At 46.5% G+C, this 16,768-nt stretch overlaps 1 protein-coding gene and 1 pseudogene across 2 annotated transcripts in view; both read left to right on the forward strand.

Moving 5' to 3' along the window:
• Rap1gap2 (RAP1 GTPase activating protein 2) overlaps positions 1–16,768 on the forward strand; it is a 183,708-nt gene that overhangs the window by 16,000 nt on the left and 150,940 nt on the right. The window lies entirely within an intron of this gene.
• Positions 6,113–6,623, forward strand: LOC114613846 (annotated as a pseudogene).

Here is a 16,768-nt window from a genome sequence, read left to right on the forward strand (position 1 = left end):
AGCTTTAGTGTTTGTTACCACGGCAGGACATGGTACTTGTGGTGAGGTAGCCACAGCTGCTTGGGATCCAGCTCATTTAAAGGGCTTTCACCTTCGGGTCTGGAGAGATGGCTCAGTGGTTAAGAGCACCTGATACCCTTGCAAAGGACCAGGGTTCAATTCTCAGTATCCACATGACAGTTTACAACCATCTGTAACTCCAGTTCCAGGGGATCCAGTATCCTTTCCTGGCCTCTCCAGGCTTCAGGTATGCATGTGATACACAGACACATATGCAGGCAAACATTAATACACATAAAATATAAATAAATATTTTTTTTGTGGTTGTTGTTTTGTTTTTTTTGAGACAGTTTTTTTTTCTTTTGAGGGTTTTCTGTGTAGCCCTGGCTATCCTAGAACTCACCCTGTAGACCAGGCTGGCCTTGAACTCATAGTGCTGGGATTAAAGGGTGCACCTTGGCTAAACTAAACAAATCTTTTTTTTTTTTTTGAAGGTCTGTTCCCACAGCGCAGATTCAGCGGTTGGGTTCGCATGCTCTGGGTGTACTTAGGGAAACCGCACAACCGTCCTGTGCTCCAGTTTCCTTACCAGTGAATATTAATAGTGCTAACACAGTGCTGCTGTGAGGGTTAGGCATGATAGCTGAGGGGAAGCGTAGAGCACAGTGTCTAATCATAGTGCTTCTGGTAGCATACACTAGTCCTGGGCTGTGCGATCACATATGTAACCATGTGACATGCCCACAGGACTGTAAGCATCCTCACGGACCCACAAGGGCAAGCTGGATGGATGTGCACATCCACTCAAGTCTGTCTGATGAGGACAAGGTGCATACATCAGTGACACAGTCACTAGACAGGCAGGAGGCATTGGGGGCAGGCATGTGTGTACACAAAGCCCCGAGGACTGGGCCTTTCTCTTGCTGCTATTATTCCCAGAGTTAGCAGCACCTGGGCTGAGCTCTAGGAGCCCAAGGTGCCCCTTGTTTCCATAGCAACGACTTTGCAGCAAACAGGAGAATGAGGGGGAGGGAAGATGGGAAAGCCTGAGTGGTTTCCAGGGCCTTCCTGCCTGCGGAGCTTGCTTCCTTCTCTCCTCTAAACTCAGGACTTTCCCTTCCTTCTCTCTTCCCTCCCTCCCTCCTCCCTCCCTCCTCCCTCCCTCTGTCCTCCCTCCCTCCTCCCTCCCTCTGTCCTCCCTCCCTCCTCCCTCTCTCCCTCCTCCCTCCTCCCCCCTCCTCCCTCCCTCCTCCCTCCCTCCCCCTTCCCTCCTCCCTCCCTTAGGTAGTGTTGTGCAGGGCATCTGGATACTTGAGGCCCAGAACGGATTATTGCTAACAGTTTTGATGCGGCTCTGGAACTAAAACCTGGCCTCGTGCATGTCAGGCAAGTGCTCCAGCACTGAGCTGTGCCCTCAGCAGACAGCTAAAATCTTAATCTAATTTTCACCAACTCTTTTTATTTTAATAAAATATATAATAGAAAGATTTCCCTTCCTCTCCCTCTCTCCTTCCCTCCTTCCCTCTGTTCTATTTCCCTCCCTCCCTCCATCCCTAACTCCCTCTCTCCTTCTCCCTTTCTTCATTTTGACAGCGTCTCACCTAGCCCATTCTGGCCTTAAACTCACCATGTAGCTAAGAAAAACCTTGAACTTCTAACCCTCTTGTCTCTACTTCCCAAATGCCGGGATTGCAGGCTTGTGCCACCATCCACAGTTTATGCAGAGCAGGTGTTCATGCTAGGAGCCACCCCCCCAAACATAGCCCCCTTAGGTGCATCACTTAGTGGCATTAGGCACCCGCGCCGTGCTGTGCCTCAGTGAGCACGTCACCATCGTGACTGAATCTCCTCACCTACTCTGTTATAGCTCTTCATTCCCTGTCGTTTTCTGTCCTGTGGCCACCATCCCTCTGTCTGTCTGTCCTGTGGCCACCATCCCTCTGTCTGTCTCTGTGAGTTTCATACAAGTAAAGCCATGTCATATTTGCACTTTTCCTGTATGGTTTATTTCACTTAATATAGAGGCTTCAAGATCCATCGGTGTTGCAGCATATGTCAGAATTTATTTATTTATTTTTTTGTGTGTGTGTATGGTATGTTCCTCTGTGTATGGGGCCAGGGTGGCATAGATGTACATGTTCCTGTGTGTATGGAGCCAGGGTGGTATAGATGTACATGTTTCCATGTGTAAGGGGACCAGGGTGGTATAGATGTACTTGTTCCTGTGTGTATGGGGCCAGGGTGGTATAGATATACATGTTCCTGTGTGTATGGGGGCCATTTATTTCTTTTGTTTCCCCTTGTTTTTTGAGACAATCTCTCATTGACCTGGAGCTTGCCAGTTCTGCTAGACTGGTTAATCAGGGAACCTCAGGGAACCCCTGTCCATGGCTCCTCAATGCTGGGATTACAGGAGTACATTCCAGTACCTGTGGTTTTTTTTTTTTTTTTTTTTATATTGTGGCTGGGATTGGTCCCAAGTCCTCATGATGCTTGTTTGGCAAGGACTTTACAGGCTGGGCCATCTCTTCAGCTGCATATGACTATCTAGAAGTAATCTGTGTCTTTGTGTATGTGGTTGACCTTTCTGGGTTTTATATCCACAGATTCAACCTACCTTGGATTGAAAATACACATAGTTTTGGACAGAGCCTCACCGTGTAGCCATGACTGGTGTGAAACTTGCTCTGTAGACCAGGCTGGGCTAGAATTCGTAGAGATCCACCTGCTTCTGTCTCTTGAGTGCTGGGATTAAAGACATACACCATCATGCCCAGAAATACAGATATTTCAGACCGGACCTGCATTGCACAGGTGCAGACCCCTTTGCTTGTTATTATTCCCTTGATGACACAGTGTAACATTTGCTTACACAGTGTTGCAGCCTGTTAGATCCAGAGAAGATGGGCTTCATACAGGAGGATGTGTGGGCTCCATGTGTGTACCAGTCCATTTTATATAAGAGACTTCAGCATCCTTGGATCCTGGCATCTGCTGGAGTTGAGCCTGTTCTTTGAGACTACTGTATTAAAAATTTACACATGTGCTGTGCTTACAGATGCATACCTTTAATCTCAGCACTCCATAGGCAGATGTAGGTGTATCTCCATGAGTTTGAGGCCAGCCTGCTCTACTAGTGAGTTCTGAGACAGCCAGAGCTACATAGTAGAGATGCCCTGTATCAAAAAATGTCATCAACGTGACATCCTTTTTAATTTTTACCATGGTGCCCTGTTGGCCAGGTTGTCTGGGTTTGGAGCTAGGCCCTGCCTCTTACCAGCCCTAAGTCCTTGGACAGGTTATTTCATTTCTCTGTGCCTCAGTTTCCTCATTTGTAAAGCACAGACGTGTTATTTTGAGCATGAAGTAAGTTTGCATATGTCCGTTGTTAAGAATAGTGGAGGAACATAGAGGACATCAGATGTGTACATGTATATATGATATTATAGTTCTGAGTGTGTCCTTCCTGGGGGATTCTGCAATCCTTCAGAACTCCTTATAGTTCCTCCTTTTTAAATGCCAGTCAGAGTCTGTTTGTACATTTTGTGTCCTCTCTATTGGATCCTGCATGCCTGGATCTCTAGGTCATTTTTATGTTTTGATATCTCAAACTCTGTTTCAGTGGCTGTCCCCATTGGACCCTCTGTGTATTTGTGAGAGATGCCCATGGCAAGGGTGAGAAGTGATGTGGTGGGCCTCAGCTCTGTGTGGTATTGCCAGAGGGATTTTAACCACCTACCTTCCCTCTGCTGCCCACACCCTCACAGTTGTGGAAGTCTGGAGCTGATTGGCAAAGCCACATTTCCTTATTCTGCAGGCACTAATAGAATTCTGGATAAATGAATGGAAATCCTCTTAGTGCAACCCTCGGATCACAATGTCTGCCTCCTTTGAGTTCCTCCCTGTAGGCCTGAGCATGATCTTGTATTCTCTCTCTCTCTCTCTCTCTCTCTCTCTCTCTCTCTCTCTCTCTCTCGTTTTAAAAGCTGGATCAAAAGTATTTTCCCATACTGGTACAGCCCTTCCCCCATCTTTAAAAATAGTGTTTTCTTGATTATAAAAATAGCACATGCTCACTGCAAGAGACTTAAAAATATATATACAAAAGTTGAAGTGAAAAAAAATAAGAATAACCCATAACCCACCACCCAAAATAACATTGTTCTTCTTATTTATGATGCTGGGGATCAAACCCAGGGGTCATGCCTGCTGCCACTGCCAAGCCACCAAGCAATGTCCCCTCTACCTGTTACTGTTTTAGTGTTTCCTAATAGTCTTGATTTTTAAAAAGGTGTTATGTAATGTTTCAACACTAAGTGATCTTTTAAAAGGTGACTCAGGGCTGGGGATGTGGCTCAGTTGTCAGAATGCTTGCCTAGCATGTGTGAAGGTCTGGGTTTGATCCTTAGCACCACATAAAACCAGGGATAGTGGTGTGTTCCTATAATCCTGTAATCTAGAAGGTAGATGAAGGAGGACCAGAGTTCAAGGTTATCCTCTGCTACATGGTGGATGTGAGGTCAATCTGGGCTACACGGGACTCCGTCTTAACACCAAAACAAAACACAAACAAAGCAAAACCCCAAATCAAACAATGCACACCCCCCATCATGATTTAAAATGCTATTTACTCTGTGATAAAGGGGGATCCCATAATTAATTTAGCTATTGCTTTATTTCTAGATTTTAATGTTTTTAGTTTTGGCTATAACAAATTATGCAAAGGATTTGTAATATTTTTTTGTTAATGTGTTTTTGACTATTTCTTTTAGGCGGTTATTAGTGAAGATAAATCTTCCTTCCTTCTTTCCTTCCTTCCCCTTCCTTCCTTTCTTCCTTCCTCCCGGGGGCCCCCCTCCCTCCTTCCTTCCTTCCTTCCTTCCTTCCTCCCTTCCTTCTCTCTTTCCTTCCTTCCTTTGTTTGAATATTTGCCTGTATATGCAAGGCCCTAATATTACAATAAACAAAGTAGATGCATCTTGCTTCCAGGGACAGAGTGCTCAGGGCTGACCCATTTAGATAGACACACAGAACACTTCAGATAATCTCCATGATCTCAGACAGTTAGGCAACACTGGTTGAGTCTGAAGGCCAGGCTCCCAGGTCAGCTTCCAAGAGCCAGAAAGCCTGGACATTGTACCCAGTCTGTGACCCGTCTTCACCTCCAAGGACCGGTATCTGAGGTGTGTAAATCCAGTGCCACTAGATGGCACCAAGGAGGCAGCCACAAACTGGCAAGGCACACTGGGAGCTCGCATTGCCTGCCTCCTGAGGCCTGGGTCAGGCACAGAGAGCTGTCACCTTAGGAGAGTCCTAATATTTGGCTAACACCCAGCTTTCGTGCAACATGTCAGGGTCCTGCATATCTCAAACTCACTCGGGATCACATACACACAAACACTCCTAGTACCACATCCCACTACAGCCGGACAAAACCAGCTGTGGTGTCTCAGACCTTGCTATGTCCCCTCCTGTCCTCTCTGTTCCTGGGAGCTGGCTCTTCTCATTCCTTCTATCCATTCTACCTTTGTCTTTTCTTGGTCTTAGCCTCCATGAGTGTTGAGTGTGTACCACTGTTAAGTGTAGAAAGGGCACTGGGGATACACATCAGTACGGGCTTTCAGACCTCAGGGATCTGTGCCTGTATGCCCTTCTGTATTTCTAGTTCAGGATGCATAGTTTACACAAACCCAGTCAAGGTGGAAAGAGATGGTAGCTCTGTCATCAGTGCTTCTGAGTGGCCCTGTCATCAGTGGGGCATCAGGACAGTGCAAAGATAACCATGTTTTGAGCAAAAAGAGTGGATTCACAGTGGAAATGAACAGGAAATAGTGCCCTGGTCACAGCAAGGGGGAAGACAACCAAGAAGAAATGGGTTGAGGTACCCATACTTCTGAAGGGAACACCTGGAATCTTCCTGGGGTGTGTCTGACCAGTGTCTAGTTTCAGTTAAACACTTACCATGCCAACTTCCCATCCAAATCTAGGCTTGTGAGCTAGATACATGCCTGTAATCCTAGTTCTCAAGAGGCAGAGGCAGGAGGATTACCATACGTCTAAAGCCAGTCTGAACTATATAATAAGACCCTCACTCAAAAAACCAATGAGACTTTTTCTCTGCCGCCGCCAACTTGCGCGGAGGCGGAAGCTCGGGTGCATTCAAGATTCGGCGATACTCGTAATCCACCGCCATGGCCGAGGAAGGCATAGCTGCTGGAGGTGTAATGGACGTCAACACTGCTCTACAAGAGGTGCTGAAGACCGCCCTCATACACGATGGCCTAGCACGTGGCATACGCGAAGCTGCCAAAGCCTTAGACAAGCGCCAAGCCCATCTCTGTGTGCTTGCATCCAACTGTGATGAGCCCATGTATGTCAAGCTGGTGGAGGCACTTTGTGCCGAGCACCAAATCAACCTGATAAAGGTTGACGACAACAAGAAACTAGGGGAATGGGTGGGCCTCTGTAAAATCGATCGAGAAGGGAAGCCACGGAAAGTGGTTGGTTGCAGTTGTGTAGTGGTTAAGGACTATGGCAAAGAATCTCAGGCCAAGGATGTCATCGAGGAATACTTCAAATGCGAGAAATAAATAAAATTTTGGCTCGTTAAAAAAAAAAAAACCAATGAGAAAGAAAAACAAAAAAGAGCTGGGCAGTATTCATGTTACTGTACAGCCTGCCCCCCTAGGGTGTGCTCTAAATAGACCTATGTTTTTCAGAAAACAAACAAACAGACAGACTTGCCACGAGTATCTCTTCTGCTGGTCCCAGCTGGATCATTTTCTGTTCAAGGTTTGGGCAGGAGGAAGGGAGGGGAAGAAACTTGGCTGTGATAACTGGGTCAGAACTGGAGCTGGGGAAGCAGGCACACAAGTGCTCTGTGCCTTTGATGGAGCTGTCAGTGCCAAGGTCAGAGACAGGAGGAATGTAGGCTGTCCATATCTCATGAATATTCAATGAGCACCCGCTTTAAGCCAGCCCTGCTTCAGGGGCTGGGATTCCTTTGTTGAATCCTGGCTGAGTTAGTCATTACTGAGGTTGTGTGAGGGCAGAGCCCTGACCTCCCTCCCCTGAAGGTGAGGATGACAAGGTTCTTTGTCTCACAGGGATGTTTGGGATGAAATAAGCTAACACATTAAAGATGATACAAAAGCCACTCAGCAGGTCCCTTTGCTCATACCACGCCTATTACAGAAGATAAAAAGGAATCAGTTGCAAATGGGATTGGGTCTTGCCTGCAAAGAGTTCAGGTTATACAGACTTAGTAGTCACCCCAAAATGTGAGGTAATCCCTGTAAAGATTTGGGAGGAGTGGGAACTTCCTCCGGGAAGGACAGCATGTGACAGCTGAAAAGGGAATTCTCTAGGCGTTTGAAACCGAGAGAACATCCAAGACATAGGGTCAGGAAGTATAAGCTATTTCCAAAGCAGTGTGTCAAGTTCCACGACCCAGTGGAAGAATGTAACTGTAGGGGGATGGGAAAGTCTGTTCAGGGATGTGTGAACATGGGGCTGAGGTGACAGGTAGCCAGGAGGGGTGAATGGGAAGCCACCTGTTTCCCTGGAGATTGGCACAGTAGCTTTGGGCAGCCTGGGGCTGGATTAGGGAGGCCAAGGCACCTCCATGGATGTGTTTCCAAGGAGGGTGGGGCTGAATCTCATGGTGACTCAGGGCTGCACTAGTGTTCATGAAGGTGGAGTTGTCAGAGGGGGTCCATGTGAGACAACACCTCAGAAAGGAATTCTGTGGAGACTGGGGTCTCGTGTCTGGGGGATTTGCAAAGCAGGTCTGCTGTGTATATGGAGTCAAGCCAGTGTATGTGGGAATATAGCACCCTTGACATAAACATGGAGAGAGTGCAAATTTGCAGTTCATTCCCGTGACCTTTGAACTTGGGTCCTTGAGTTCAGGGTGGCTCAGCTGGGTAAATGCAGAGTCTCATGCCCAGCAACGCTGGTGGTCCAAGTTTATTGAGAGTAGTTGCACAAACGGACAACTCAAACGCTGACAGGTGTTGTGGTATTTTTCTTGGAATGAGAGTGAGAGCATATGTGGATCCAGACAATGCCTTTAGGGAAGGACACAGTAGGAATAGGGCCTTCCACATGCTGAGATTATAAGGGTGCATCACCATGCCAGACCTGGGGTTACATTAGATGGTCAGCAAACAGCCTCTTCACAGAAGTGACGTTTGAGAGGACCAGAGGCAAAGAAGGACTGGGTGTGAGACTATCTGGGGGTGGGGGAGGAGCATCCTGGGACTGGTGGACTGGGAACAGCAGGTACAAAAACCTTGGGGTGGGAACAGCTATGCAGCCCTGAAGGTGAGGTGAAGACCACTCTGGTGGTGGGTAGGCTGAAATAATGACAGTTCTCATTACTGCCAGAAGGTGGCAGTGTTGTCTCAGAACTGCCTGCTCCTTTGGTGGGCAGAGGGGATGTATAGAACCAGACAGCTTTGTGAGTAGGAACCTGAGCCCTCAGAGGTTTTATTCTGTCTCAAGAAGTTCTGACTAGGACAGATGAGCATGCCATAGACCTTGTTCGTGACATGCCTTGCCTGCCTCCTCTGACCCCCCACTTTCCTTCTCTGCTTCTTTACTCTGCTCCCCGCCTTCTGTCTCTGCTCCCCCTCTCCATTGCTCGCTGGTGCAGCTGGCTTCCATCTCAAAGATAATTACTTGCTTTCCGGTGCCTCTCAGATAACGGGCACTGTTCCTTACCCCAGTGCCTGCCCCTCCTCCCAGGAGCTTTAGTTCTCAGTGAAAGGCTGAGGCTGACTGAGGTCGCGACCCCTCCCCCGACTGAGAATACCTACTTCTCTTCCTCCTACTGTCACACGCAGCTCTCTTCGAGCACTCCAGCAAGTTCTTGCTGTTTTTGATGGGGGCAGCCGGAGTTCGTGCAGAAAAGGGAGACCCAATAATCAGGAACGGACAGGAGACAGCACCATGGCTCTGCTGTGAGGGGCCACTTCAGTCCACAGAGATACAGCTTCTCTGTCTCTGTCTCTGTCTCTGTCTCTGTCTCTGTCTCTCTCTCTCTCTCTCTCTGTGTGTGTGTGTGTGTGTGTGTGTGTTTTAAAACTGGGATGTAACCCTCAGCGGAGAAGCATCTCAATTTTATTTTATTGTGATAAGAGTGCTTAACATGAGATCTACCATCCTAATTGATAACACTGCCTATTATTCTTGACTATAAAGTAAGAGTTTCTTTTCTTTGTGTGTGTGTGCACTTGTGTATTAGGTAGAGATCATAAGTCAACCTCAGGTGTTGTTACTGAAGAGCTGTGTACTTCAACTTAAAAAAAAAAGATTTATTTTTTAATTTTTTGCATGTCGGTGTTTTTTCTGCCTCTGTCTGTACACCACGTTCATGCAGTGCCCAAGGAGGCCAGAAGAGGGCATCAGATCCCCTGGATCTGGAGTTGTGGGAGTCTAACCTGGGTACTCTGGGAACTGCTGAGCCATCTTTCCAGGTTCCATCCTGATTTATTAAAGACAGGCTCTCTCACTGGAGTCTGGAAGTTGCCAATTAAGCTAGGTGACTAGCTTGTGAGCGCCTGGAATTCACCTGCCTCCTCATGCTGGATTCCAAATGTGCACCACCATGTCTGGCTTTTTGTATGAGTGCTGGGACTTGAACTCAGGTCCTCATGCATTTGTAGCAAATATTTTACCAACTCAGCCATCTCTCTGGCTCTTGCCCCCACCACTATCTCTCGTACTGAAGACTGAAGCCAGAGTCTTGTGCATCCTAGGCAAGAATTTTACCATTGAGCTGTAGTGCCAATCCCCAGGTATGTTTTTACTTTTTATTTTGAGACAGTGCCTCTCCCTGAGTTGCCCAGGTGCTCTAGGACATGTGACTTTCTTGCCTTTTGTCTGGTTGGGTTTACAGGTCTGCACCACTATGCCTGGCATACTTTTAGAGCCTCCTTCTGAGTAGGAAGTTCAGCACCTTATCTTGCCACAGACCCTGGGCTCACTGGTTACATTTTTTTCCTAACCTTCTTCATTTGTCAAATGGGATGATAATGGTAATTCCACGTTGGTTGGGTTGTTCAAATTGCTTCATCGATACATGATAGACCAGGCGATATAATTCCATGTTATTATCCTTTATTGATTATCATTTACTTACTTATTACCAATCATTTATTATTACATATTATTATTGGTCAACTGATAATTTTTTTTGAGACAGGGTTTCTCTGTGTATCCCTGGCTGTCCTGGAACATGCTCTGTAGACCAGGCTGGCCTTGAACTCACAGAGATCCATCTGCCTCTGCCTCCCAAGTGCTGAGACTTAAATGATATTCATAATCATACCTAGCTATAATATACTTATATTTATGAAATATTAATTTACTATATTATAACAGTATAATAGCAAGACATTATTAATATTAATTTTTAATATTATCGCCACTATTATTTGTGTGTGTGTGCACATGCACATGTGGTATATGTGGGTGTGTGCAGGTATGCTCACCCATGCTGGTTGGTGTGTTTGGAGTCAGAGGTTGATGTCAGTGTCCTTCGCTACCACTCTCTACTTGGTTTTTTGAGACAGGGTCTTTCATTGGCCGGAGGTTTGCTGATGAAGCCACATTCACTGGCCAGAGACCTCCCAGGATCTGTCTGTCTCCAACCCGCAGTGCTGGCACTTCAGAACACGTTGTTTGGTTTTGACGAAGGCACTGGGGATCTAAACTTAGGTCCCTATACTTGCACAGCAAGCACCTAATGCACTGAGCCATCTCATCAGCCCTAATGTATTATTTATTCCATGCCATGGCATGGAAGAATTAGACTCCAGTAACATGGAACTGCCATTGTCTAGTGCAGCGTGTTAGTCTTCTAGAAAACAGGCCTAAGATTGTTGGTTCCAGCAGAACTTCCCTTTGCATATCAGTGCTGTGTAAAAAAAAAACAAAATCATCGGCCATGTGGGTCAGGCTGTGCCCCAACCAGAAGGATAAAGTGGACCAAACAGCCTTTGTCACAGACCTCCCTCCTTCACCCAAGAACCATTTGCAAGTTTGTACTGACACAGGCCAGTGAGTGCCCAAGGGGACATGGTGGTCACTTGTGAAAATTCAGGTTCCTGGGCTTTGCTCTGAGCTGAACTGGAATTCGGAGGGCCCTGCAACCCTCATCATGGTTGGTGGCTGGAAACCCTGCATGTTGGTGGGTCTCATCTGGTTGTTACTTGCTCTATTCATCTGACGGATGGGAGCCTGCCCCACGTGACTCCTGTCCTGAGATCAGGTTTGACTCTGTGAGGGATTGGCATGGAGGACCCTCATCGATCACCGTGTCACCTGTCTCCAGATGTGGGTGATGAGATGAGTCTCTCTGTGGCGCTTAGGTTGCTTCTGCCTCTCACCCCCAGAAGCACCTCTACAATGGTCACCGTGGGGCTTTGGGCACAAATTATTTCTATAAAGACAGGTGCCAGGGATGAAAGAACTGGCCTACAGAATTTGTATTTATGTCTTTAAGATTACTGCTAAATATACCCACAATGCCATTGAGAGCATTGTCATCGTGCTGACTGGGGCTGTTTATTTATTTATAACTTACTCTGAACGGTAGATATATTTATATGATTCAAACCCAAAGTGATATAAAGATAGATATGGTGGGAAGAGTGACTTTTATCCTAGTCAGCCCCACCCTCTTAAGCTGATTTATGAGGCTGTTTCCAGCACACATCGATATAAAATATAAATATATAAGCCCACATGGCACAGTTTTGCATCTTGAGCAGAAATGCAGCTTGAGGATCTTCTCACACAGTTGTGATTCCCCTCCCCCAACCTATCACCCCTTGCTTTTGAAATCACTGTGTAGTATTCTCCATGTGTATTCAATTGTAGAGACTGATTATTTCTTGCAGTGCCGGGCACTGAACTCAGGGACTCATGCATGCTAAGTGAGTGCTTTACCACAGAGCCGCACCTCCCTCGAGACCTGAGAATGCTTTTAAGAAATTTAACTTGACACTATGGAAGTTGTAAAAAAAAAAGTGTATCCTCCTAGCTAGTCATACAGGATGCAAACAGTACTAAGAAGGAAGACTATTACCTTGCACATAGGAAAGGGGAGATAAGAAGTAGTCCTGCTTCTTGGGGAGGTTGATGATGGTTTGAAGCCAGGAGTTCAGACAAGAATGTGCAGCATATCCAGATCCCCACCCCAGGGGAAAAAAAGCAGAAAACATTTTCTTTTAAAAGACTCAAGACATAAACAGTAAGGTATCTATGGCCTTCAATATCAGATGTGTTCTCTTTCCCTTAGTGGAGCCACTGTTCAGAGTTTGGTCTGTATTTTTCTGGCTGACTTTGAGCCTTTTGAGTTCCTCCTGTTTGTGGCTGTTCAGTGTGCATAGTTCTTTGGGAGTCGCGTGGACTCTGACTTTGGAAGTTCTTACACCTCTTTGGGGATCAGCTATCTTGGGAGAGCTCTATGGACCAGAATTAGCTGGAGAGCATGCTGTGAGGACATTACATGGACTCCCTGGCCAAGTTCAGTGGGGCTAGCCCTGGCTTTGCATCCTGTCTTTGTCCTGAATACCCACGTTCTGTCTCAAGTGCCCTCTTGGAAGTTACAGCTTGAGGTCTAAGAATATTCCTTTTGCAGTCTGAAGCCTATTGACCAGTTCTCACTAGGGTTGTCTAAGGTGTTGTCAAAATCCAGGCTCAGGTTCTAATAACTGGATCTATGACAGGCCTAGAATGAACGGGGTTGACTTTGGGTATAGCTTTTGAAATTCACACCTTCCTCCTGAGAAAGAATCTTAAGACAGGAAAAAACATTTTGTGTAGGGTTTTACCTTCAGTTTTCCATCCCCCATGCCCCATGCATCTCTCTCTCTCTCTCTCTCTCTCTCTCTCTCTCTCTCTCTCTCTCTCTCTGTGTGTGTGTGTGTGTGTGTGTGTGTGTGTGTGGTGTGTGTGGAGAAGGGATATTCTGTATTTTGCACCTAAGAAGATGGCCTAGGAAAGGAACAGATCAGGGCTGGAAGGTGGTTCTACCACCGCTTTGCCTAAAGTTCTATGCATACCTATCTGCTGGGCTATAGACTGCGTGTCTGCTCCTGTGTCTATGCCTGACTCTTTGTAGGAACATACACGTTCATGAGCGATCTCAGGGCAAGTACAAGAAAGGAAAATGTATTTACTTATTTATTTTTGGTTTTATAAGATAAGGTGTTTCCATGTAGCACAGACTGCCTAAGATTCACTATAAAATCCAGTCTGGCCTGGAACTTATGATCCTGGTTCCTCAACCTCTTGATTGCTGGTGTGCTAGGTATGGTCTTTTTTGCTGGATTTTTTTTAAAAAAATTATGTGTGTGTGTGTTATGTGCATGTATGTGCTCTTGTGTGTATGCATGTATACATGTGTTTGTGCATGCATGTGTAGGGCAGAGGTAAGAGGTAGATATCTTCTTCAATAGCTCCTCCTCCTCTTCTTCCTCTTCCTCCTCCTCCTCTTCTTCTTCTTCATCCTCCTCCTCTTCCTCCTTCTTCTTCTGGGGTTTCTCTGTGTAGTGCTGGGTGTCCTGGAACTCATTTTGTAGATCAGGCTAGTGGCCTCAGAATGATCCTTCTGCCTCAGCCTCCTGTGTATTGGGGTTAAAGGCATGAGCCACTGTGCCTAGCTTCCACCCCGGTTTTTGAGGCAGGGTCTCTCATCGAATCTCTCATTGAATTGAATTTGTAGTTTTGATTATACTTCTTGGCCAGTAAGTTTCAAACTAGTTTTAGTCATTTCTCTCTCCCCGACAGGGATTGCAGGTGTATGCTGCATGCCCAACTCTTTATATGGCTGCTAGGGCTCCAAATGCAGGCTCTTGGCTGAGTCTGGTGGTGTATATCATTCACAATCACAGCAATTGGGAGGCAGAAGCCGATGGACCTCTGAGTTCGAGGTCAGCCTGGTCTACATAAAGAGTTTCAGGCAAACCTATACATAGTGAGCTATGTAGCGAGCCCCTATATCAAAACCAAAACCAAACCAACAAAACCAACCAACCAACCAAAACCATAAAGGCCAAACAAACTTGGGCCCTTGTGTTGGTAGAGCATGTTCTTTACCATCTGAGCTGTCTCCTTACCCCAGTTTTTTGTTGTTGCTGTTGTTTTGTTTTCTGGGGGCATGATTTTTGCTGTGTAACCTGGCCAGCCTTGAACTCAGATCCTCCTGCCTCAGCCTTTTCAGTGCTAGGATTGTAGGTGCCCACCACTAAGCCTGCCTGAGATTTTGCTGCTGTTTTTTATCCATGGAAAGACTGAGAACGCTCTGTGATTTGTCCCTGAGCCTTTTGCCTGTGGGTGCTTTGGTTCATTTGTCTGTGCTTTGTGTTGGGGAAGCTGTTTTGGGGGCTCGTTCTGGGCATATATGCTCACTCCACTGAGCAAGGGTATGGCCTTTTTCTACACTCTTTTATTTTATTCTCTGATGTGCCACCCATTGGGCAGAGGCCTGACAAACCTAATTCACACTAGCTCAGGAAGAACATTCTGAAGGAAAAGTAAAATCCAAGACAATGCTTTACCTTTGTAATGGGTAAGTTGAAGAGATCCAGCTTTGGGAATGGCTGGACCCAGTTTGGGGCCATAATTTATTGTGGCCCATGCTGGCCCTCCCCCTGTTTTATCTGAACTCTCATGTATCCCAGGCTGACCTCAAACTTGATATGCTGCTCAAGATAACCTGGGACTTTTGGTCCTCCTGCCTCCACCTCTTTGGTGCTGGGATTACAGGTGTGAGCCACATGCCTAGTGTGTGAAATGACTGGGCTCAAACCCAGGGTGTTGAGCATGCTAGGCAGGTGCCCTCCCCACTGAGCTGTATTCCCTTTTCTCTACCTCTTGATTCGACTGTTATTACAGGCTCCTCTTCCCTCTCATAAGATAGTTGTTACCTCTCCACAGCTCCATTCTGCCACTCTGGAAAACCCCGGTAGGTTCTATGAAGTGTCTTCCTGTGGTGCTAGTGAGGAAAAGGAAGGTGTTTGCTCTGTCTCGACAGCCAGGTTCACCGTCTTTGAAGACAGAATGTGTAAATTGGTCAGGCTTGACCCTGCTCCCACCACAAAGCTGAGATGGGCAGGCTGAGGAATACAGCCCCACAGACTAGAGGCCCGACGGTGATGTCTGGGTGCCGCTCCCTGTCCCCCCCCAGATGGGGCCTGAGTAGTCACTCCCTGCTCAGTTCCCACGGATGACAGATGTTGTAATCATGTGACTGGCTTAGTCAGTTCCTTGCTTCTGGGGTCCCCCTTCCCTTTCACTTGGATTTTGTGGGCATCGGCATTGTTAAGTATGTCTGGGTTTGGGTCTCAGCTCCGCTTTGCAGTCCTGTACAGGGAAATGACCTTGCTGGTCTCAGTTTACTCAGCAGCAGGTGGGCGTGGCTACAAGGTGACTCTCCTGCTTCAGAATAGGCAGGACATGCTCTTGGAGTTCCACCTAGTTGGGATGGAGACCTGTGCTGGCCTGGGGACCCCTGAGGATGTGCCAGGTGGTCTCTGCACAAGTGACTGTGGAACAGGGTAGCTCACTGTCCCACAGGGACTGTCTGGGCCCTTTGCCCATGCTCTGAGCTCTGGGTGAAGAAGTGAAAAAGGTGGAGTCAGCTGAGCTGATGTAACAATGTGCAAATTGGACAGGTGGCCTCAGATGACACCAGGATGCAGCATGGTCTGACTGATGGCCAGGAAAAGTTATTTATTCCTGTTTTGACCTTGAGGAGCAAGGCCCAGATGTATGTATGTATCTCTAACACCTCCTCAAACAATACTAGCTAATTTTCCTCCTCCTTCCTTTTTGACTTAATTTTTTAAAAATTAAATTCTGAGACAGGTTCACACTAAATTCCCCAAGCTGGTCTTGAACATATTATCCCACTGCCTCAGCCTTGTGAGCCTCTGGAGTTTAGGCCTGTGCCTCCAAATCTGTTTTAACTTCATTCCTCTCATGCACATGTGTGTTTATATGTGCATGTACACATATGAATGGAGGCTGGAGGATGACCAGGAGTGTCTTCCTTTCTCAAGCACCGTCCATCAGCTGTTTTTAAATTTTAGATAGGTTCTCACTGTATAGCTCTGGAGACCAGGCTGGCTTTGAAATCACAGAGACCCATTTGCTTCTGCACCACCATGCCCTACTGTCTTTTTCTGTTTGCTTTTTGAGACAAAGTCTCTCACTGGGATCTGGAGATTGCTGATTGGTCTGAGCTCTCTGACTAGTAAGTTTGAGAGATCTTGTCTCTGCTTCCCCAGCACTGGAATTACACATGCTCACCACTCTGTCGGTCCTGGGGATCGAACTCAAGTCCTCATGCTTGTGTGATGCATACTTTACCAACTGAGCCTTATCTCTGCTCCCTTTATTTCCCCTTTCAACAGAGAGCAGTCTGAGACTCAGGCAGACTTTGGTCAAAAATGCTGTTTAGTTTGCCAGAATATAATAACATGGTTTAATTTTTACTATATTTACTATTCTAGTGGACCTAATTATTTAGAACAGTTTAAGATTTAGAGAAAAATTAAGTGCATACTGGCATTCTCTGCTCCCTGGAATCCAGCTTCCTCTGAGTTTTAGCTTACTATAGTGTGTTTGCCACAATTACTGAACTGGCAGTGATGTGTCATTATTATTATTAAGATCTGTAGTTTATTCTGACTCTAGATTTTCTGTCCCAGGATCCCACTTGCACCTTATGTTACATTCTGTCATCTTGTATTCT

The sequence above is a fragment of the Grammomys surdaster genome, unplaced genomic scaffold, assembly GCF_004785775.1.
Source record: "Grammomys surdaster isolate TR1022 unplaced genomic scaffold, NIH_TR_1.0 126278, whole genome shotgun sequence".
Classification (NCBI taxonomy): Eukaryota; Metazoa; Chordata; class Mammalia; order Rodentia; family Muridae; genus Grammomys; species Grammomys surdaster.